Source organism: Dermacentor albipictus, chromosome 1 (genome assembly GCF_038994185.2).
Source record: "Dermacentor albipictus isolate Rhodes 1998 colony chromosome 1, USDA_Dalb.pri_finalv2, whole genome shotgun sequence".
NCBI lineage: Eukaryota > Metazoa > Arthropoda > Arachnida > Ixodida > Ixodidae > Dermacentor > Dermacentor albipictus.
Window position 1 is genome coordinate 176,053,859 of NC_091821.1, and position 22,420 is coordinate 176,076,278.

Here is a 22,420-nt window from a genome sequence, read left to right on the forward strand (position 1 = left end):
TCTACTCAAATTGAGGACGACGCAACGAGCTATGGAAAGAAGAATGATAGGTGTACCGTTAAGGGATAAGAAAAGAGCAGATTGGGTGAGGGAACAAACGCGACCTAATGACATCTTAGTTGAAATCAAGAAAAAGAAATGGGCATCGCCAGGACATGTAATGAGGAGGGAAGATAACCGATGGTCATTAAGGGTTACGGACTGGATTCCAAGGGAAGGGAAGCGTAGCAGGGGGCGGCAGAAAGTTAGGTGGGCGGATGAGATTAAGAAGTTTGCAGGGACGACATGGCCACAATTAGTACATGACCGGGGTTGTTGGAGAAGTATGAGGGAGGCCTTTGCCCTGCAGTGGGCATAACCAGGCTGATGATGATGATAATGATGATGATGATGATGATGATGATGATGATGATGATGATGATGGCTCAGTACGCCGACCTTTGGGATGGTAAAGTAGGCGTAATGTAAAGAAATGTGGCCGTCCTTGGGGCTCACAAAGATCCCATAGAGAGATAACTATGTATCCATCTAAACATTCCACTACCGAGCCCTACCTCTTCGAACGCGGCGAGAATATGGCTTCATGTGTAAGGTTGTCGTTTGACGTCGAGGAACAAAGAAGCGCAGAGACGTTTACGTTCTTTTTGGTGCTGAATGTAGGTAACCAGGTCGACGACATTATCAGTCGATGAGCGGTAACGTTGGAAGCCTGCCATGGCATCTGAGTTTACGGTGTGGTATTCCAAGTACCCCTCTAGGCGTCCAAGGATGATCCTCTCCATCACTTTTGCTACACAGCTCACAAATGCAATCGGGTGACGCGACGGAACTACGCGACTAGTCTTCCAGCTTGTGGGAAGTGCGTCAACTTGCCAGGATTCCTTATACATATCAAGCAGGATACTCCTCGCCCGCTCGCCCAGATGACACAGAGCTCTCTAAAAAAAATCCGTCCTGTCCTGATGATGACGTACGTCTGCACAAAGCTAGCGCCGCCATGAGTTCATGGAAGGAAAACAGTAAATCCATTGGGGGGGTCACGTGGTGGCGGGAAGGTGATGGAAGGTGATAGGTTGTTGGGAGCTCTGAGTTGCGCGGATAATCTGGCGCAGAAGTCTTCTGAGACATTAATATCTGGTCGCTGTTGGAAGACGGCCAGAGTCTTGAATGGAGACCCTTGTACGGGTGGTGTCCAGAGCTCTCGTACCATCCTCCATAAGTGCGGTGAGGCTTACGAGGATCTAGTGATTCACAAAAAGTAGTGCAGCGTTGTGACTCCAGCTTATCTAAGCGGCACTGAAACGTCTGTTGCATGTGTCTAGCAGCCCATAGATTGTCTATTGACTTCGTGCTTCTGTATCTACGTTCGGCACGTCTCTAGATTACTTGAAGTCGCTGTAATTCTATATAGAATTCTGTAAATTTTTAATAGCGCATGCGAGTACGCATATTGTCTTCCACCGTGATCTACAAACGCACATAGAACGAAAGCGGCGAGAGACGTCTGTTCGAAATACAACAGGAACTATACCTAACATTTTTCATAAATAAGAAGATATTTTAAATAAAGGAAAAACTATTCACGCGCCGTTTCACAGCCATCGTAAAACTTAAAAGCGTGATTGGCATGTCATCGCATATTGACAGCGTAAAAACTGCGCGTATACTATGAAGACCTCCATTGGTAGTGGCGGGCGATATACCTCTTCGTTCTTACAGAAATAGGACTGTTGCGTATGAGATGTTCAGAATGTGGTAAAAATGATTGAAAAACCTTTATTAACCTCAGAGTTGGGTGTGCACAAAACTGAATGTTTGTTGTTACTCTTCTTGTTGCCATATTTAATTGTTATGTTTACATTTTTTATGAGAAAATCAGAAGTTTCCCTGATCGCAGATTTTTTATAGATTTTAACGACGATTATCTACGTTTTAAAAGAAATGTCTTCTAGCCACACAACGTCTGCAACCTTATTCACTGCATGCGAAAGTCTTCTCCAACTTCCCCGACTGCAGATAAGCGACAACGGCCCGTTTCGCTTCTACGTGGTTATAAGTTGCCTTCCTTTCCTTTTCCGGCTGCGCGTTCGCACAAGGACTACGCTCTAGCGAAAACTGATTCGTTTGCACCTGCTACGTTCAGCCTTAACAACGCACGCTGTAGGCAGGTACCATCAATATAAATATCCAAATAAAATGGTTCATCGCGAATGTTCTTTCGGTTCTAGATTAACGGCGGGTGCTCTGTCTCTCTATTCACACGTTGCACTCACTGACAAACAAAATAACAGAAACGGGTCAGCGAAGTAGCATCTGGGGACATCGCTTCATCAAAACCTCTTTAGACGGCACTGGTTGGAAAGAGCGCGTCGGCGCCGACTTCCGTTTCCGGCGGGCCGTCGCCATCCCAAGCACAAGAACGTAAACACATCCACGGCGAGGCCTGGGCGGACGAATGTGCGCGCCATAACGCACCACAAGCCCTCCTCGTAATCTTTCCGACTGACCGAATGACCTCCTTGCTTCACGTCCGTACGGCGCGGCGCTATCCATTGCCATCTATCCCAAGTAAGAGGGAAAGAGAAAGAGTGAAAAAAAAAAGAGGGAGAAATTTCCACAGCTGTTTCTGCCGGTGGTGCTCACTTGCTGTTATTATTTGATTACTCGCGCCGCTCTGCGTGGTTCCCCCTTTTCTCTTACGCGCGCCAGCTTTGCCACTGTTCGTGAAACAGCGCTGCGGATCACTTTTTTTGAGGCCCTTTCTTGGCTGTTTGCTTGGTTCGTGGTGATTCAGTTATTCTCGTTGCTTCTTGCCTGGCAGACTTTTGTCGAGTCGTGTTTAGGGGAAGGAAAGCAGCGCCGGCAAAAGTACGAGCGACCATGGGGAGGCGTTCTGGCGAGAGGAAGACGGGAAGGCTGGTGGGAGGAAGTGGGTAAAAGCATAAACGTGATAAGCTGCCGTAGGAGGTCGGACGATTATGAAGCGTTCGTCTGTTGATGCTTGCTTTCATGCTCAATTGCGTTCCCTTTAACAGCCACTTATCAAAACACGCGAAAGAAGCGATGGGAGCTCGCAGAACGTGCGGCAAGACGGACATTGAGGAAAAGGCCGACGCTGAAAATAAAGCGAGCGGCAAGGAAGCATCTGAGGAAAGATGCGCAACGTACGATCGCATACTGCGCCAGAACAAAAGAGGACGAAAAAAGGAATATCCGCTCGAAGCTGTCGAGTGTCCGCGCAAAACAATAATTTTGCTCCGCTCGTGACGATCGCGCCTGTGCGAATATGCCGCTTGTGTGCGCATAGGCGTGCACGCGCGCACGCTGTGTGTGCGTTGTGTCTGCTGTATCCGCGGTTATGTAAAGCACCTGCGTTTTCCGGCATTCTTTGATATGCAAGCGTGTTTCTCGGACGCTGACACAGTGTCGATACGTTATGCCGTCCTTGTGGAACGGAGTCGAACGCGCAGAGGAGTGGAGCTGCGCAGGTTGTGCGTACGGGCAAAGCTGAATGCGTGAACTTCGCGCAGGCGGGAATGCGAAGTGGCGTAGCGTCAGCACCATTCGCGAAAGTGCTATAACCGGACGCAAAACAATAAGGGCCTGTCACCGAAACAATTTACAAACCAAACCAGAGAACGACTTTCCGATTAGATATTGCATTCCGTTTTTATTTATTTATGTTTTTTGTTGTTGTTGTTTGACGTCCTCTTCTGGGCTTGTTTACAGAGTGTATAGTCACGCTCACTATCCCCACGCTGGAGAACAAAGCAAAATTTGTGGTTTTCTACGAGTGTTTTCATGGACCCAGCGTCGTTCAAATACCGTCTCCCAGTTCTTCCGCTTTTTTTTCTTCGTTTTTTTTTTGTCACTCATTCGCGATATTAAAGACAGGACAGAAGTGAAACTGTTCACGGTTTCTGAGAAGTGGTTTCGGGCGTTTCTTTTTCTCTTCTGTAGAAATCGAGTCTGCTTGCAAATGATTAGTGAATCGCAAACACGTTTCTCATTTGGAACTGTGATTGATGAAGGTACTTCTTTATTTTATGCCTCGTTGCTATCCTCTTTCCCTTTTCCATCGCTGCTACATCCCCCCCCCCTCCCACTGGCGCGCATTATCCGAACAATTCATCGCGTTTATGCGCTTGGATTCTTCTCCCTCGCCAGGATTTCTCGTGTTGCCGCTCTTAATTTACGGCCGTTAATCGCTGCAAATTAATAAAGGATTCGGTAACGAAAGCTTGTTACGACCACGTGCCTGAATTCGGCATGTGTGAAAGACTGTTTATGAATGTTCCACTTCTCGTTTCACGGCCTCTTATTTCGCGGCTTACACGGTTTATTATTATTATTATTATTATTATTATTATTATTATTATTATTTTGCCTGTGCAGATTGTGTTTTTGCTGCGAGGCTGTTATTGCTGTCCATTCCAAATGTTGACAAAAATTCATAGAAACAACCATTCAAACAAGCGCAATGGAATTTGGAGGGGACATTCAGCCTGTCAACAATAATGTGTAGGCTATAAAGTACAAATGTTGGAGTAATTAGGGCAGCCGTGGCAAATTACTAAAGTTCGGTTAATTGCTCCTTGGAGCTGTCAACTGTATGTTGTTAAAAAAAAACAGTTATGGGATTTTACGTGCCAAAACCACTTTCTGATTATGAGGCACGCCGGGTTTTTTAATGTGCGCCTAAATCTAAGTGCGCGAGTGTTTTCGCATTTCGCCTCCATCGAAATGCGGTCGCCGTGGCCGGGAATCAATCCCGCTACCCAGCACCAAAGCCACTGAGCAACCACGGCGGGCTTGTGTGTTGTTTCAGAAAGATCGGACGCATCAAGATGAAGTGTGGTGAAAGTAGTGTGCCTCCAGAAGAACACAGCAAGAAAATTAAATAAACGTTGTAGGAGGTTTAGTGGCGCTGAACCACATACACTACAGTAGCACCACATAAGGTGCGTATGATGGTGTCCTTACGTTTTCGGTGAGTGGGGTTTTGGTCGATGTTTACCGTTTCCGAACTAGTAGGCAAATTAAAATGAAATATTCGAGAAACAAAGTAAGCATTGAAGAAATCTTCTGGAGAAAACTCGTAGTTGTAGATATAAGAAAGCGCCATTGTAACTTTCAACACTTCCATTGCATACGCTAAAACACTAATTCATGGAGAAAAATTAATTTGAGAAATGTTTCTCTGGGAGAATGACTGAATGTTGCTGCAAGATAGAAACAAGAGAAAGAGGAGACAAGCATATTTTGACTAGAAGAAGTTCTGGTTGCCTGAAGTAAGCTTGCAGATGGTGATAGAAAGATGAGAGGGAAAGGAATAGAAGTCGCGGTGGTGTGCGTGCGTGCGTGCGCGCGCGTGTGTGTGTGTGTGTGTGTGTGTGTGTGTGCGTGTGCGTGCGCGTGGGTGCGTGTGTGTGTGTGTGTGTGTGTGTATGTGTGTGTATGTGTGTGTGTGTGTGTGTGTGTGTGTGTGTGTGTGTGTGTGTGTGTGTGTGTGTGTGTGTGTGTGTGTGTGTGTGTGTGTGTGTGTGTGTGTGTGTGTGTGTGTGTGTGTGTGTGTGTGTGTGTGTGTGTGTGTGTGTGTGTTGAGACTATAGATAAAAGCTGCAGCTCCTGTAGTCACGGTCTCTTCTTGTCGCTTCTTTTTCATTGTAGTAGTTAACGACGCCTTCGTCGCACAAACGCGGGAACCTGCCGAAACATGTTCTACCTATCCTGTTGCGGGAAACCAAGGTTGCGTTTTCAGGGACAGATGTTATGCAGCGAACACGACATATATGTCAGAAGACCGCAGCAAACTCGGTGATACCGGTAGCAGAATTTTCGTGGCCCAGAAACTGCCAACGCGTACCCTGCGCTAGCTAGCCCACACGTCTACCCTTCACCATGGTGGCCGAAATCCGATCTGCGCACAGGGTTGCGTGCATCATGCGAGATGTCTGTATTGCTTATGTTTGGGAATGTAGCCAACAATATGAAACGTCCCAACCTATATTGAATGTGACGTCAAGGGTACGCCTAGCTGTTTGAAACACTAAGTAACCTTTAAGTAACACCCCTAACCTAGGAGTCTTTAAAGAAATAAACTGAAACTAAAGCTGATATTGTCATGGCCGGAGAACAGTAAAAGTTATGCAGCTAATATGGCAGCTATTATCTTGCGCTCAAACACGCGGTTAAAGAAAGTGCAACTCTTCCGCTTTAACGTGAAGTATCTTATCAGAGGCCCACCGGAGGCTAGCCGCCTGCGAGCGAAGCGCAGTGGCGGATATGAACCTGTGAAACGAACAGAAGTCCACAAAACATCATAAAATTCGCTTGATATCTGAAGAGTTGTTGTTTCGTCGGTAAACTATAATGAAATGGAATTGTGGCATTGTACGCGAGAAACTATTAAATGATTTGTACGTGCCGACTCTCCATTGCTCTAATTGACTGCCACTGAGAAAGTTTCCCGTGCTTTCCCTAAACCTTATGGTGCGCGCTGGCTCCTGCACGCGCCCTCTAATCCACCGTATACGTAATGCGCAATTGAGCAGTGTTCAAGTGGAGGAACTTTTCCGTGCGACAACCTATCTCAGTGTGCATTAATGTGCCGCGGGTGAGAAGATCAGTCTGCGGGAAGAGGAATGAGGTGTGCTCCAAACTTGCCAGGCGGTTGAAAGGACAGCCTTCACCCCCACTACACAGCGTCCTCGTTGCAATGGCAGTGTTGATAGAGGGGACATCCAACCGGAGCCCCCCTTTATCTTAATTAATTTTCCTCGAGTAAGCAGCAAACGCATTAAAAGAAAACGAACCTAAAAGAGAAAGCGCCGCGAGGCACACGCGAGAAATCGGCAGCAACGACCCGGTAACTGGCCACCTCTTTGCATTGGCGTTATTCGCGTTCCTCGCGCAGAATGGCACCGTTGCTGCTGTCATTGTTCCGAAAACGAGCGCATTTCGTGCGCGTGGTGGGCGATTGGCACGAGGTGAATATTTTTCGCGAACAAAAACGGGGGTGCGGGGACGTCCAACGTTGCTGTCAGGAGCAATCTTTGCAGATGGCGCGCGCGCCCCCTATAGCAAGGCTGGCGAGGAGGCGGACGCCCCTGTGACGGGCTGTCTTCCGGTAGCGTCGCCCACGCCGTAGGACCGTGTGCTGTCGACCAGGACCCGCGTGCATTATCGGCGATGTGATTAGTGCGGCTTGGGACGATTTTGAGGCGGCGGCAGTTTTGGCCCGGCCCGGAAACGTCATTAGCTGTTCCCATTAGAGCAGGAACGGCGTCCACTGGATTAGCCAGAGCCATCCCGTCTCCCGAGGAAAGAGAAGCGTATAACAAGGCGAAGGAAGAAAAAACGGAGAGAGAGAGAGAGAAGGCAGAAAGGCTTCCGGCCAACTTCCTGCCACTCGGCGCTCGGTGTGCGCGTCGGTGTGAATGCGCACCGCAGGCCTGCGCTTCGCTGTCCAACTGTTTCGCTCGGGTTGCCTGCGCTCTCACGTTATGCAAAGCGAATGGACCGAACGGCGTTAGCTCACCGCTCATTTATAAAACGTGCAGCGGCGACGTGCGCCCCCCTTTGTTTTATCGAATAATCAATACCACTTTCTACGCTTTCCCCCGCCTTTCATGTACGAGAAGAAGGAACTTTGCGCCGTCGCTTGCATGTCGCTGCTTGCGGCATTCACTCACGGACTCGGCGACAGCATCGACAGTGCTTGCTGACACCAGGTTACCGTTAACGGGTTCTGGTATGTCGCTTCTTTTTCGCTAAGTTTATTGTTTCGCTCTACTGAAACAGCCTCTGTTAACGTAAGTACGAAGCAGCTGGCGCTGGCCGATTCCCCTACCTTTTCTTTGGTACAGTTCTGTTGATGTTTTTTCCTCAACAGAACTCTCTAGATAAATAAATAAATAAATAAATAAATAAATAAATAAATAAATAAATAAATAAATAAACCTCATTATTGTAAATTGTTCTGATATCATAAACTCTTGTTACTGTTTAGCTGTTTATAACTTTCGCTACGTGTTTTACAAATCTTTGTTTCCATGGTCTGGCTAGCTATATTTTCCAACGATGGGAAGACAGTTCGGAGATACAAGAGCCGTTCAAGTCGGTTCTTACGCATTTTACCGAGTTGTATGTTTCGAGCGTTAAAAACAGTTTTCTTTATTATATGCTACGGTTATATATGCTGAAGGCAGCATCTGCATGTACATGAAGAAAGTCACCGTTTGACGTTATGAGCAAGGCTACTTTTGGTAATGTCTCTCGTGGAGGACGTCGTCTTTCTTTCATGTTGTATCTCCTAAATGTTTCGGTAACAAGTAGTGAGTGCTCGAACTATTTCTGACAAAGTTTATAGAGAGTCGTGACCGCTTCTAGCCCCCGAATCTCACCGCTAATGTTAACCGCACTTGGCATCTCGGCACTTGTGAGGTTTCTTGAGGATGAAAAGCCGTAATTCATTCCCGATTTATTTTGTAGCTGCATTAGCGTTTGTTGAAGGCCTGAATTGTCCGGAACTTATATACTCTCATTGTTACATTTCATTAACACGCCAATTCGGATGACATAATTAACTGTGAAAAAGAGAACAGATGTATGCGCAACCCGCTCCGATCTATTGGAGCTTTCGAACTCCCTTTCCTCTCTGTCCTCTTTATAACCCCTATCTCCCGACCCCAGTGTAGGGTAGCCTACCGCAGACTAATATCTGGTTAACCTCCCTCTTAGCCTTTGCTCTTAATCTCTCTCTCTCTCTCTCTCTCGAACTCCCCGGAACTCCATATGAGCTTGGCGCATTCGAGGGATTTTTTTTTTCAGTCAAGTGAACTACAGGAGCTTCTTACTTAGAGTTACCAAACATATTTACCGATACTCGTCTTTATGAGGCAGCGTGTTTTGAGCAATAACATTAGCGCAATGCAACATGAATGATCCGCGATGGACACGAATCGACAGTTTCCTAATCTATGCGCCTGGAACGCCCAATAGCTGTCTCCGTCAAGAAGACCATGTCTAGAATATAGGCAGTCGTGCCGCAGAAGTTTCAATGCCTTCATTTTAACGCGATAGCGTTAAGGAGCTCGTGTCGCAGAAAAGCCGGTGTCGTCGGCGTCGGTATCGGTGTCCGCGGCGTTGACCGTGAGCGATAAATCACGGCAGGCATTTCATAAATAAAAAGCAACTTCCAAGGTGGGCTGGGCGGGAATCGAACCAGGGTCTCCGGAGTGTGAGACGGAGACGCTAGCACTCAGCCACGAGTTCGATGCTTCCAAGTGGTACAAACGCACCTCTAGTGAATGCGGTGTTGCCTTCGAAACGAGCCGTGGAAAGTTGTACTGCGGTGTATATCGGTAATTATGAACATGTACCGTACAGAAATCGCAATTACACGAGTTGCGAAGTGCGTTTCCGCTGCATTTCTTCTGCGCTTTCCGCACACGCAGAGCCATCTTGCGGCAAACATAGAAGACCCCCTCCTCTCAATGTACGGCGCTGCCCCGACAGGAGGCGCGCCGCGCGCGCATTGGGACCGCTGCCAGGCGCGTCGCGGTCCCGACTCCCTCTCTCCTGACGACGCTTCGCCGTGCTCCCGGTTGCAGAATCAAGCGCCGTTCCTTTCTTTAGATTACTATCTATCTATCTCTCTGCCCGTGCCGATCACGACGTTTGGCTGGCGTAGATCGTTTCCCCTCCGAGACACCGAGTTCTTTGGTTCGTTCTGTTCGCTCAGGCGCACGTTTCGTTGCCGCGCCGAACGCTGCGTTGCTCGACGCTCACCGCGTGATAGGTGGGCGCTAAGTCCGATATACCCCTTGGCGGGTCGAAGGGAACGCTGTCGCGTTCCACTCTTGAAGGCGAAGCTTAAGCATCCTCCAATTTTTAGCAACTGAAATATATATATATATATATATATATATATATATATATATATTGATTAGTTGCTGTAGGGCGTTTCATTTCCTTATGCCCATCTAGCTAATTTCACTTCCTGCCGTGTGTCCCGTAAGTGAACAGCAGGGAATTATTATGCGAAGCATATTACGAGAGCTCAACACAGCTCCTCAGGCGCGGCGGTGTCGCCTTCAATACCACGTGACACAGTGACGTCACGACTGAGGAGAAGTGGCTTTGGCTCAACTCTTGCAAGATGGGCTGGGTGGGAATCCAAGCAGAGTCTCCGGAGTGTGAGACGGAGACGCTACCACTGAGCCACGAGTACGATGCTTCAAAGCGGTACAAAAGCGCCTCTAGTGAATGCGGTGTTGCCTTAGAAACGAGCTGTTTCTAAGGCTCAGGCGTGCGTCGCTTGCTCAGGCGCACATTTCGTTGCCGCGCCGAACGCTGCGTTGCTCGACGCTCACCCCGTCCAATGCGGGGCGCGTAGTCGCTGCGCCGTAGCTCATTGTCTTACACCCCTTGGCGGGTCGACGGGAACGCTGTCGCGTTCCACTCTTGAAGGTGAAGCAGAGTAACGCATGAGTTGTTTCTTCGTCTAGCCGAACCAAATATAGCCAAGCAACAGCAGTTCACCAGGCTAAACAGTGGTTCAACAACTAAAATAAAGGCTTGTATGCTTCGCATCCTGGGCTTAACCTTACCTATAAGCCACAGCCATTTTTTTTTTGGTACACTTACTGTGTAGATCAGAAATACAGATGCCTATGTTTAATTGCATAGACGAATGCCTATGTCTGTTAAATGAAACTCGTCATTTTCTTTCGAGATCGTTGCTCCTTCACAACAACAACAACAACAAAAAAAAATGCTGCCTCAGATTCCAAAAGGGGCACTCGGTGTTCCCTTGTGTACCGTTGAAGAGATTGCGCCGATGAGTGTCGTAGTCGCTTTCTGGATTCTTCTGCCTTTAGAGTCACGCAAGGTATCTGTCTCATACAATAAGAAATGAGTAGATGAAGGTTCGTTTTTTATCTAGACCTGGCAAATCAGAAAAAGATTGAAGAAATGTGGGACGGTATTAAAAAATGAAACTCCGAATCCCTTTGGTTGTGCCGCCAATCAGTGCCATTGCGACAGCAAAGAGGGGCGGGGGAATAATAACATGCGGCGCAATCTGTGCGCTTTTGGCCTCGTCGCGTGATTCGAAAATCCCCTTTAAAGCTGGAAACGCAGCTACGAGTTGGTTCTGGATGACGCGTTTGACAAGGCTTATATGTTGGGCACTGGAAATTCATGAATGATTTCATCCCACTTAGCCAACCGCATTGGCGGACGGTTCAAACGGTGTTGTAACGCTTATTAGGGAACTAACTAGATGAACGCACTATTTATCATTTAACTACAGTGCACTTGGGCCATGTCGTCTGTTTTGAGGCCATTCAAACCGAAATGAGTGCGTTTTATAGCCATTTTATTTGTACTTTAAAGGGACCCTGAAACGATTTTGGCGATTTTCTACAAACGTACTGAGTCGTTAGAGTAGGTCCTTCTGATCATTAATTGACACATCTAAGTGCTCTGCTTAAAGCATGTAATTTATTATAATGTTTTAAAAATGCACATCGCTGTCGATCGCAGCGCACTGCTCGGCGGAATTTTAAGCCGCCCCTACCCATATGATGCAAATAACCCATATGACGTCACATGGGTGAGCTATCTGATTGGCTGACCAGGGCGCGTGGTCGATAATTTTTCCAACTTTATGGTGAACAAATGATGCTCGTAATAGTTGGAATGTTAGTTACTTTGTTTTTGTAAAAAGAAAATAACTTAAAGAGAATACACAAGAATAGTTTTTTAGTACACTTGAGCACTTCCGGCATACAGCAAGTGTCGTCTGCTTGTGTTACAACGTGCGCAGTCTTTGACGAGAGCTCCGCCGTCAGTGTCGATCAGTCTTTTCGTGAGCACGATGAATCACCCTTGTTGCGTTGTGGGCTGCAGACGTAGCGACTGGAAAGATGTGAAGTTGCGAAATCGTGTCTCTCTGCAAAGCAGCATACGAGCGAACTGGCTGCTGCGCATCGGACTGCGGCTATCCGATAGGCGCCATGATTTGCGCGTTTGTGGCCGTCACTTTACAGCGGAAGATTACTAACGCAATAGCGTTTCGCAAGTCCGGTATTAGGGCAAACACAAGCGCAAGGGGACAGGGTCTGGCCTATTGACTGCGCCGGGATGAGCCATGAGATGAGCAGAAAGGTAAATGTGAATAGTCTGCACGGTGCAGCCACCTGGTGGCACAGAGCTCAACCATACACAGTAGCAGCAACGAAGTGCATTCTTCTTTGCTGCTGGTGTGTATTTTTCGCAGGAGTGTAATCATCAACACGTTGTTCTTATAAATGTTTAAAATGTTTTACACTTGGTTAGAGCAATATTAGCGCTTCGTTTGACTGGTTAAGCGCTGCGCCAACAAGTGTCTGGACAGTGCAGACCGATCAGGCTGCTCACGTACGTCTACTCTGAAGTTCCTTCATCAGCTTGAGTTTATGCCTCCAGTCATTTGCCGAAATGACCAGCTTGCCTGTGGTTACCGGAATACCGGCCACCTTCGGCGCTACGACAGAATGCTCGCAACGCAAGCTGCTTCGATGGCTCTCGGTCGACGGCCAAGCGGCCAGCGGAGAGGTCTGGCGCGGGAGGAGGCGTGCTCCAACAACCGGAAGTGGACGATGTGACGTCGCATCGTGACGCAGGACCAGTGAAGGCGGAGCTTAGCGCCGCTCGCTCGGCGAGCGAGTTGAGGAGGAAAGGCATGGCTAGGGAGGAGGGTAACTTCTAATCGCTTGTAACTCCATTAATACGTAACGCTTCACTTAAATTGTGGTGCGAATGTTCTACTTAAGCTGTAGCCTATGCGCCTACAAAATTTGTCCGAACCGTTTCAGGGGCCCTTTAAGAGGCGAGATGTAGCTAGGTGCCTTAGCCCGATGAAATTTTGCTAATTGGACGTACAAACACAAAAGGGGCGCACAATGAGCGCCACTTCAGTGCTGTGAAAAACAAGCCTTGCGATGTTGCGTTGCCAAGCAGCGACAAAGCGCCGCCGTTTGGCAGCGTTCTTTCCGGCCCGGCATAGCGGCGTACGTCGAGTCACGCTCGGCTGCCAGTGAACCACCGAATTCACAAACTTCACATTTGACCAAGAGCAGCGTCAACTATGGACAAGGACGAAGAAAAGAGGATCACAACACAGCGCAACTTTTCTTGGTCCTCGTCTAGTTAGCGCTGCTGTTTTTCAAACATGAACGTCCACCAACTCCCCCGAGCTTCCCTGTTGTCACAAAGTTCGGCAGCACTGCTGCTGCCGGACGCGCTCCCGAGCTTCGTGAGCCAGTGAAAGCTCGTAGCATCAAATAAGCAGGTGTGCCAGGGGGCGTATTGTTCGGGACGTGAAAGATTCCCGATTGTTTCACTGCCCATATTGGCTTTGCAATTGGCGAGGTAAAGTTCTTCCATAGAGAGAGAAGCGTCGCTTTGTAATGCAATTTAATACAACTTAAGCATTTTACCACCCTTAAGGGGGTAAATCAATCTGTCGCCAGTATCGCAGCAATATGTTGCCAATATAAGCACCCTTATTTGATTAACTAGCACCGTTAAGGAAGAGCGTCTGGCTGAAGCAGGAGCGAAATTAAAGAAGAAACGTCTCCTCAGGTCGTTGTACGTTCCACTGTTTACGAGTTGTGCACTAGCATCACTATAGAAAACGGAATCAAAGGACAAGCGATTCATCCGTAAATGGTTTACAGAAGAAATGCACGGAGGCGCATTGGAACTTCACTAACTCCACGTGGAATACAGACACCCTATCCACTGCGCCATACAGGAGCCACGTTGCAAATCTTCAAATATTGTGGTCTATACGTATAAATTGCCCAGAAAGTCAAACTGCTTCATTTCATCAGAAACCTTTCATAAGGTCGCATCTTGCATCGAAGAAAATGCGTTCGTTACCTTTAAAACCTAACATCCGGCAAGGACAGTTTTATATGGCAACGAATACACTGGTAGGTGTCCGAACACATTTCCTATGCAGTGTTAATATTTTATTACAGTTTGACTGTCTTCCTCACACCCTTATTATTGGGTGCTTTAAGTACAAGTGGTGCCAAATGGGTAAATACTGAAGAGCGTAAAGTGGCAAAGCACCCTTTTCACGGCAGTTAATGCGTTGAGTGTGTATGCGCTTTTGCAGTCCCCTCAGAAGAGGCTACAATGTTTCGAATTTTTACAATCCACCGAGTGGAAACATTGACATTTTATTTATTTTAAGAATTCGAAGATACTGTCAATGCCTTATTGAGATTATTATCCAATTCTGTTAAACTGATCGACAGGGACATAATCGATGGTCTACATTCTCACATTCAGAGGCAGCTCCGCAATCTCTCCCGTCGGCTCTGCGTCATGGGCCACATGAACAACTCTTCCCAGAGATTATAATGTATTGTCATCAAGGGCGGTTGAAAGAGGTGGGCAAAACATATTTAACGACCACCGGGCCGCTGTGACGTCATCGGCAATGACAGTGCCGACGAAGCTTCCCGTGTGGCGCATGCTGTTGCCGAAAGTACTTCGATTCCGCTGTGGAGTACAGGCGGAGCGCAACACCCCAGTGGCATTGCCCGTGCCAACACATTTAAGGAAGTGGAATACACCGGAGTTCACTAACCGCCACGTCCTAAATTCATATATCAAATTACAACTGTTGCGCGGTTTCACTCTACGGTTTAATTTCTGGCTAACCTCCCTGAATTTCCCTTATCGCTTCTCTCTGTTTCTTTCTCTCAGTTTTCGCTGGGGTGGGAGCAAATACGTGATTTGAAATATACATATGAAGTGGCGTTGAGCATAAGGTACAAGGAACAAAAATACCCGCGTAAGCAATTACATAAAGAATACAATAATGAGAATTCACGCAAAAAAATATCGATCGATAAAAACATACGGAATAATATTGGTACTGTCTACAAAAGCGCAGAAATAACATGAACAAAGTTACTAACAAAAGATATCGCTTATGTCGAGTAAAAGGGGCCATAGATCATTACATGCTGACGCTAGAACAGGTTTCTCCCCATATCCAGGAAACATTTCCATTGTCGGCTAATCGAGAATAGCTCCTTTCCAAACACTTCCATTTCCACACTATACATTAGGAAAAGAAAAAAAAAAGCGAGCAGTGTGAAATGCTGGTTATATATTTTAATTCGGCGAACAATAAAGAGGGTGTCCCAGCTAATCATGCACCAAGATTTTAAAATATGCATATGCCATGTAGCTAAACAGAACCAAGGTAATGTTGTTTGCCGTCGCTTGGAGATTTTCAGATAATTATTTTTTTGCATTCCACTTAATTACATAATTAGTCTTAATTAATCAGTCACCTTCTCAAATATTTTAATTGGATGAAAAATGTCGATGAGAAAATACTAAAGCGACATGGAAAACTTTCGATACAGCTTTCTGTTGCTCAATACGTGCTGCATAAAAGTTCACAAGCATTGCTGAATGGGCGAGTTGGTGCGTCATATTCTTGTCTTGCTTTAGCGCAACTCAGTTTGAGTATGAAGTAAAAAAGACAGAAAGGCGGCATCGCCATCATCCTGTCACCTGTTCGTCCTTTCTCCTTCACACTCAAACTCAGTGGCGCTAACGCAAGACAAAAATACATAAAAGTGTTGTTTGTTTTTTTTTCAAGCATCAAACAAGCCCGCAGACACACGCAAAATTGCCGCGCTCGGCAATATTGCGTACATTCGCAGGCTTCTTTCACGCTCGGAAAAACACTTATGGAGCACGTAGTAAGCAACACAAAGCTGTATGGGGAGTTTTTCATGTTGTTGTACAATTTTCTCATTGACCACTTTAATCTAATCATAATATTTGAGAAGTTGATTAATTAAATAAGACTAATTGTGTAATTAGGTGTAATGCATAAAATAATCCGAGTATCTCCAAGCGACGGCAAACACCATTACCTTGGTTCTGTCCGGTTACGTGGCATTTGCATATCTTTAACTCTTGGTCCATCATAGTTAGGACACCCTGCATATAGACTGGTGCACTTGTGAAACGTCTTCCAATTAAGGTAGAGTGACATGAGTAGAACAGTCAATGTATGCCTTGTTTGCCCTGCATACAAAGATATTTCCGCATGCATGTATAAAAACGGCCTTCATAATAAGTTTTCCAAGTATATACGACAGTATTTTGTTTTGTGTCTTTCACGAAAGGAGGACAAGAATTAAAACTGAATCTTCGTTCGCCTTGATCGCAGGAGTCTTCTTATGAACTCTCACTCATTCTGACAAACAATATTTGTGACAAACAGCAAGTTTGCAAAGCTGCAGTCGCCGGCGCGAATGTAAAGAGTCGTAGGAGGACATAATGCGCTACTGTGAGGAGAGCGAGCGAGTGAGACAGAGAGAGAGAGAGAGAGAGAAAGGCTGCTACCTCTTATTTGAAGCGCATGCCATTGAGATCTACCTACATGGCACGCAACACCTCACATTTTTCCCCCTTTCTACTTGCAAGCAGACTTTTCCCACCCCCCTCCTCTTATTTTCTTTTCAGGAAAATAAAAATAAGAAAATATTGGTATGCGGTGACTGTGACGCTCTTTCTTAGTGCAGATGCCATTGATGTATTTGTGCACTTGTGACATGGACGCTTAGAAATCTCACGCAAGTTCTGTTCCACGGTAAAAAATATAAGCACTACATATGCCTGCAGAAACATTTCAGTAAGCCTGCACTCACTAAGTACAATGCTAACAGCGCTAAACAAAATGTTGAAGAGTGCTTCTCATATTCTCGTTGTTTCTTCTCTCTCCTTTCGCAGGTAAGACTGACCTCGTCGACATGCACCATTCTTCGATGAACCGAGTACTGTCATGGTACGTCGTTGCACTTGAAATTTGAGGATTCGGCACACAAATAGCTCTTTTTTTTTCGCACCCTAGACTGATTTAGATCACAGCTTCTCATTAATTAGATGTAAGGACAAAAAGTAATAGCTATATACGCACTAAAAGCCACCACTCCAGTGGTTCGATTGGTACTGATCTGCCCTCTCAACTATGACCAAGAATCTGGCAGGGGTTCTCCCAACGCTGAAGCATGACTCAAAGCGATGAACTATCGGGTGCTACTCTAAACGAACGATTTAAAAGAAGCCCTGAACCTACATAAGCAAAACTTTGAAGGCAATGATTATGTTAGGTGGCCTACGTCAGATCCAAGCCGATAATTTTTCTCTCAATGCACTGATTTGTGACGAGAAAGCCTTGCACCTATTTTTATCCACAACTGTATAGAGTTTCAGCGCTGTAAGTGTACTTTACGAAATAATCTATTCAATGTTTTAAATCTTTAAGAGCATATTTAATAAATTATGCAACTTTAAAGTGTGATTGTATTTATGAAAGTTAGTGTCAAATTTGAATCGGAATGGTTAAATACTCTATATGATCTTCATTATGGCACAAAGACGGGAAAGAAATAATACCAATATTGGGCCGTTGATCGTATCGAACAGATAAAATGAGTCTTTGAACTTTATTGGAGCTTTGGTATTCTCTGATCGAAATATGGCCACATGTATACATATCAACACACTTTTTTTAAAGTGTAGTGCTACCTGTGCGTCCACAAGAAAAGCCGAATGCAATAACAGTTCCCCACGTCATCGTTGCCGTCACCAACCCACACGCCTTCATTGACGCTGTAAGAGCTCACTACTAATCCTGAATGGGCAACGTGTTTCTTTTTTATGCCCCACCCCTTATTTAATACCCCCACAGTGGTGCCTTTAAGGTAATAAAGTGAAAGTGAACAAAAGGTCTGAAATATCAAGGTGGAAGCATTATGTGTGGAAACTTAACAGCTTATTTTTATTACTTCTTTTACGGTGGAGAGGAAGATACGCATTCTTCAATTTTTTTATGCAAACCACTTCGTATATGGAATATATACTTAAAGTTCACTGCACATTACTTAGAAGCCGGTCAAGCGCTGACAAAAAAAGACAAAAGTCAAAAGAAGTTTTTTATGTCAACCGTAAGTCCACGGGGAGAAACACCAGATTATCGTTTCTGCATTATCCCATACTCCTCCACAGTTCATTACCTTTGTTTATTTGCTGAGCCTATCTTCCTGAAGGGCTGCAAAAAGAAATCATTCTTTCTCTCCGCGATCACACTCTTTCTCTCTCTCTTCGTTGCACCGAACATGTTAAAAATGCAACAAAACGAAGGATGCGTGTTTTGAAGCAGCGAGCTTTAGTCAATTAAAGCTCTCTACTTCAACGCACTTTTTAATACAAATAATTTACGGTAATACCACCAAGCATGCGACAAACAAAAACAAAAAAGAAGGGTGGCGACGTACAACGTTTTGCTTGTGCTGTACCTGTGCCACGAGATCCTCTGTTCGAAAACGTCAGTAGTTGCTACAATCACGGTGTATGATCTTCCTTAATTTACCGTTCAAAGTGCAACAACTTTGCTACAGAAAGCGAGAAGGTGACTTACTGTATATTGAAAAATTTCTTATAATCGCACCTATATAAACTCCAGTCAAACTATTCTTTAACACAAACTGACAAAACGTGCTTTGCCGACATTTGGTAGTGGTTGTGAGCCTTCCCAAGACAAAGTCTGAAAACAGGGAATTCACAAGAACAATAAGAAGCAGATGATGCAATACCTGCTTCTTGTTAGGTTATTAGAAACATGTAAATTCAATTAGACAAGTACCTGTACATTTACTTGTAGCCTCGCAGCTCTTCCTGGCCTCTTCTTTCGCCCCATCATCTCTTTCCTCCAGGGCAGGGTAGAAAATCGGACGTGCTTATGAGTGACCTTTGTGCGCTTTTTTTGCTTCACTCACTCTCTCTCTCTCCATCGACTAAACTGACTGTTAGGGATAACGGCAAATGCAGCAACAGAACTGAATGCATGGCATTCGCAAAGGAGGCAAAGATAAATTTAAAGTCATATGATACAATACGTCGTCTAGTCTACCCCCGTATACGGCGGTGTATCATACAGTTATTCTTTCCCTGGAAGATTCACGAGCGTGGTTTTACGAAACCGAATGCAGAACTGTCACTTGGCGCAGCGTCTAACTATGAAAGCTCTTAGTATGTAGACAGTCGAAAAGTGGGTTTTATTGCAGTATTAAACACAATAAACTCGATGTTTCATGAGACCGTGTACAAGCTATCCTTTTAATTAATAAGTTGAAGCTAATATAGTTCGCGGGCTTCCACGTTGTAAACTGAATTCTGAGTTTCCGCAGCAAAGTTGCCATATCACCAGTGAGTGGTCCGCTATTGCAGCACTTTCAGTTAATTTCAACTGTGTGGGGTCATTTATACGCAACTATAGGTATTGACGTCTAGTCTTTTTTCCCTTTCCCTCGTGTACGTGTTAGTATTTGCGCACGCTAAGAGAGAGAGAGAGAGAGAAAGAAATAACTTTATTTAGTGGCCTGCAGAAAGACACCATGACTAAATGGCGCCGCGACGTGGGCCCTGACGTAAGCAGACTTTGTTGCTATCCTTATTATTTCATTTTTTTTTATAAATTTCTAAAGGACATTTATTTCTTGCATATAAGTTAAATAGGGTAGCCGGATGTGTGCTGTTGAACACAGCACCGTGGTGTAAAATCCTGGGTGATCCGCAGACGACGTAACAGGACTGGCAGCCCCTGTGGAATAAAGTCCAAAGAAAAATCGGGGAAATCTTTCGAGGTATTCCAAATTTATGCTTTGAAAGAAAAGAAATACGTCCTACACGTAGAGCTGAATAAGTAGCAAATTGTATGTTTGAAATAATTTACGCCCGTAATAAGAAGGAAGTTCTTATGCCAGAATTGTTCGTAAGAGCAAGTGCCAGCTAATCGTGATGCTGGACACAGTAGTATTAATGAAGGCGCCCGGACAACACCAAAAAGCCCTTACGAATGAAAGGCTTTGTGATGTTGGTTCCTACAGTTCTGTATGATACCTATTGTAGCAAAAGCTCTATTGTTTATTTTTCTATAATTCTCTGTTACTGTACGGCACTTCGAGCAAGCTGAGACGTCAACATAGAATCATACGTGTAACGCCATAAATTAAACGTTATATTACTTCAGTCGTTAGAAAGCCTAGAAAAAAACACAGATGGAATTCATAAAGCATTTTGTTCATAAGAGTTTTTGCCGTTAATTGACCGGTCGCTTTCACTAATAACATGTCTAACGTCATGATTGGCTGGTATCCGCTCTTACGAACAATTCCGGTGTAAGAACCTTTTCGTTTGTACAGGGCCTGTTTTCTCATGTGCGAGAGTTATTTGGCGTGATCAAAGTTATTACTTAAAAACTGGCATGCCTGAGTAGTAAACAGTTGTACTATGTGGCAGGCATACGTGATCCGAGCGTAATAAGCATCGATCAAACTAGCGCGAATATGTAACTTTATTCCATGTTAGTGCTGCTTTGTTTGGGAATCGATTAGCGTAGTCTTCAAGAAAAAAGAAAGAGAGATCGAGGGAGAAAGAGTTGCCAGTGCTCACAAGAGCGCAGGCCCTGGTGCTCTTTCTCCAGCGTTCCTACTGTTTTTTTGTTTTTTTTTTCTCGCAGACAAATGAGCCAACTTTCACGGAAGCGGGATTGCTTAATGATTTGGCAAAAGGAACCCTGCCAAAATTCCATGACGTAAATGGGAAAAGAAAATAACGATGCGCTGTGAACCTTGCTTTCGGCATGGCACAACGACGAATGAAGGCCGTTGCTGCAGCCGACAAGAAAATAAAGGTTGTGATGACGCTCTTATTATCACCTTCTACTTGTCCTCCGCTGTCGAGCACGACGGTCTTGTTTCCAGTTCGCGTTTTCGAGGCGGTGCGCGCGCACGAGTTTGTCGCATGCGCTGCTTAATGCGTGCGCTGTAGGCGCTCTGAATGTGTAGCGACGAGAGCACATACGGTGCGAGGACTGAAACCAAAAGCAAGGGGTAGCGGGGAGAACAACAACGGTAAAGAAGGAAAACAATGTGAAGGACAGCGCACTGAGAGCGGTGGAGATCGCTTTCGAGACCGAACGGCGCGGGGCGGCCATTTTTTACCCCCACCTCTTTTTCTCGCTCACTCTCTCTCTCGCTTCCGACTCGGCTCACTCGTAAGACTCCGTCCCGCCAATTTCGCTCAAATCGGAGCGATTCCTCACAATCGTTCTTCAATCTCGACGATTACACGAGAGGCAAGGCTGGTCCTCTGCCGTTCCCTCTAGAAACCGGAAAGACAAAGAGGAGGCCTCAAATTGAGAGGCGAACGAGAAGGGTGAACGAGGTTGCAATGAACGGCACAGTGCGAACGGAGAATATCAGACAAACAGAAAGAAAGAAATTGTGTAATGGAATGAAGAAGGAGGCAAACGAGTGCAACAACGAAATACTAGAAGATCTCTACGGCAGTCACCATTTCTTGTTAGAGCGAAAAAAAAAGGGGGGGGGGAAGCTAGAGAATATATCTCGTCTTTAATTCCTTTTGTTTCCTCAGCACGTGCCTTCTTTCTTTTCGTTGCGTTCTTCTTTGGGGCCCAGCCTGCGCACTCGTCTTTGTTCTCTTCCCGCCGTCGTCTCGCACTCTGTGCCTTTGTGTTATGAGCACCAGCGCAGCTCCATTCCCTTTGTTTTATTGCCTGGCCGCGAACGCTGCACGGTCGGCCAAAGAAGAGCTGGGTGCTGGGCGCGGGATGGGCTTTGTAGGAGCGTTAGCGCAGAGGAACTGTTAAGCTCTAATGGACGCATGGGCCATCAAAGCCCCGTTTGAACCTTGAAAACTCTCCTCGACTCCAGCGAGGAAACCTGACAAGCTCTAAACGCCCTACTGCCGTCGGCTCCGTGTTGTACGTTTCAGACAAACGAGCCAAACGGCAAGTTTGGTGCTGTCGTCTCTTTTTTATACCTTTGTCTCTCGCTATCTTTTCGTACTCTCTATATTTGTTGTACTTCTTCTGTAAAGGAGGGCGGGGTAAGGGCACGGCGAGGTAAAAACGGATAGAAGTGATTTTGAGAGGAGCATTTTTCATGTTGCCACTATATTGCTTCGCTTTTTTTCCCTCTCTCTCCTTCTCTAGCCCTTTCGCGCCAAATTTTCGATGACATTACTCTGTTCGGTGACACTGATACTCGCCTCTCCTAATTCGGAGGAACAGAGTCACGACCGTAATGTTTGTCTGAGGGTGAACGCTTCTGTCTACTCGCTGGGAGCCGCGCTCACGTTATGCGACATTTATCTGTGTATTGGAGGCGTCTTCCAGCATGAACACAGGGCGGTGTAATTAACTTATTTGTCCGTATTACGTTGTATCTATAAATTGAAGTCAAGGTCTCCTTCCGAAGACGGTTTCCACACTTGAGCTACTACATAATCAACTTCTCTGCTTTCA

At 45.8% G+C, this 22,420-nt stretch overlaps 1 protein-coding gene across 5 annotated transcripts in view; it reads left to right on the plus strand.

The window, feature by feature from the left end:
• LOC139052546 (cell adhesion molecule Dscam1-like) overlaps positions 1-22,420 on the plus strand; it is a 1,125,159-nt gene that overhangs the window by 597,831 nt on the left and 504,908 nt on the right. For 2 of the 5 annotated variants that reach the window (XM_070529666.1, XM_070529665.1), the window contains exon 4: positions 16,822-16,876. The exons of the other annotated variants lie outside the window; for them this stretch is intronic. The gene's annotated coding sequence lies outside the window, so the exon portion shown is untranslated. The remainder of the gene's footprint in view (positions 1-16,821; positions 16,877-22,420) is intronic. 5 annotated transcript variants of the gene reach the window in all.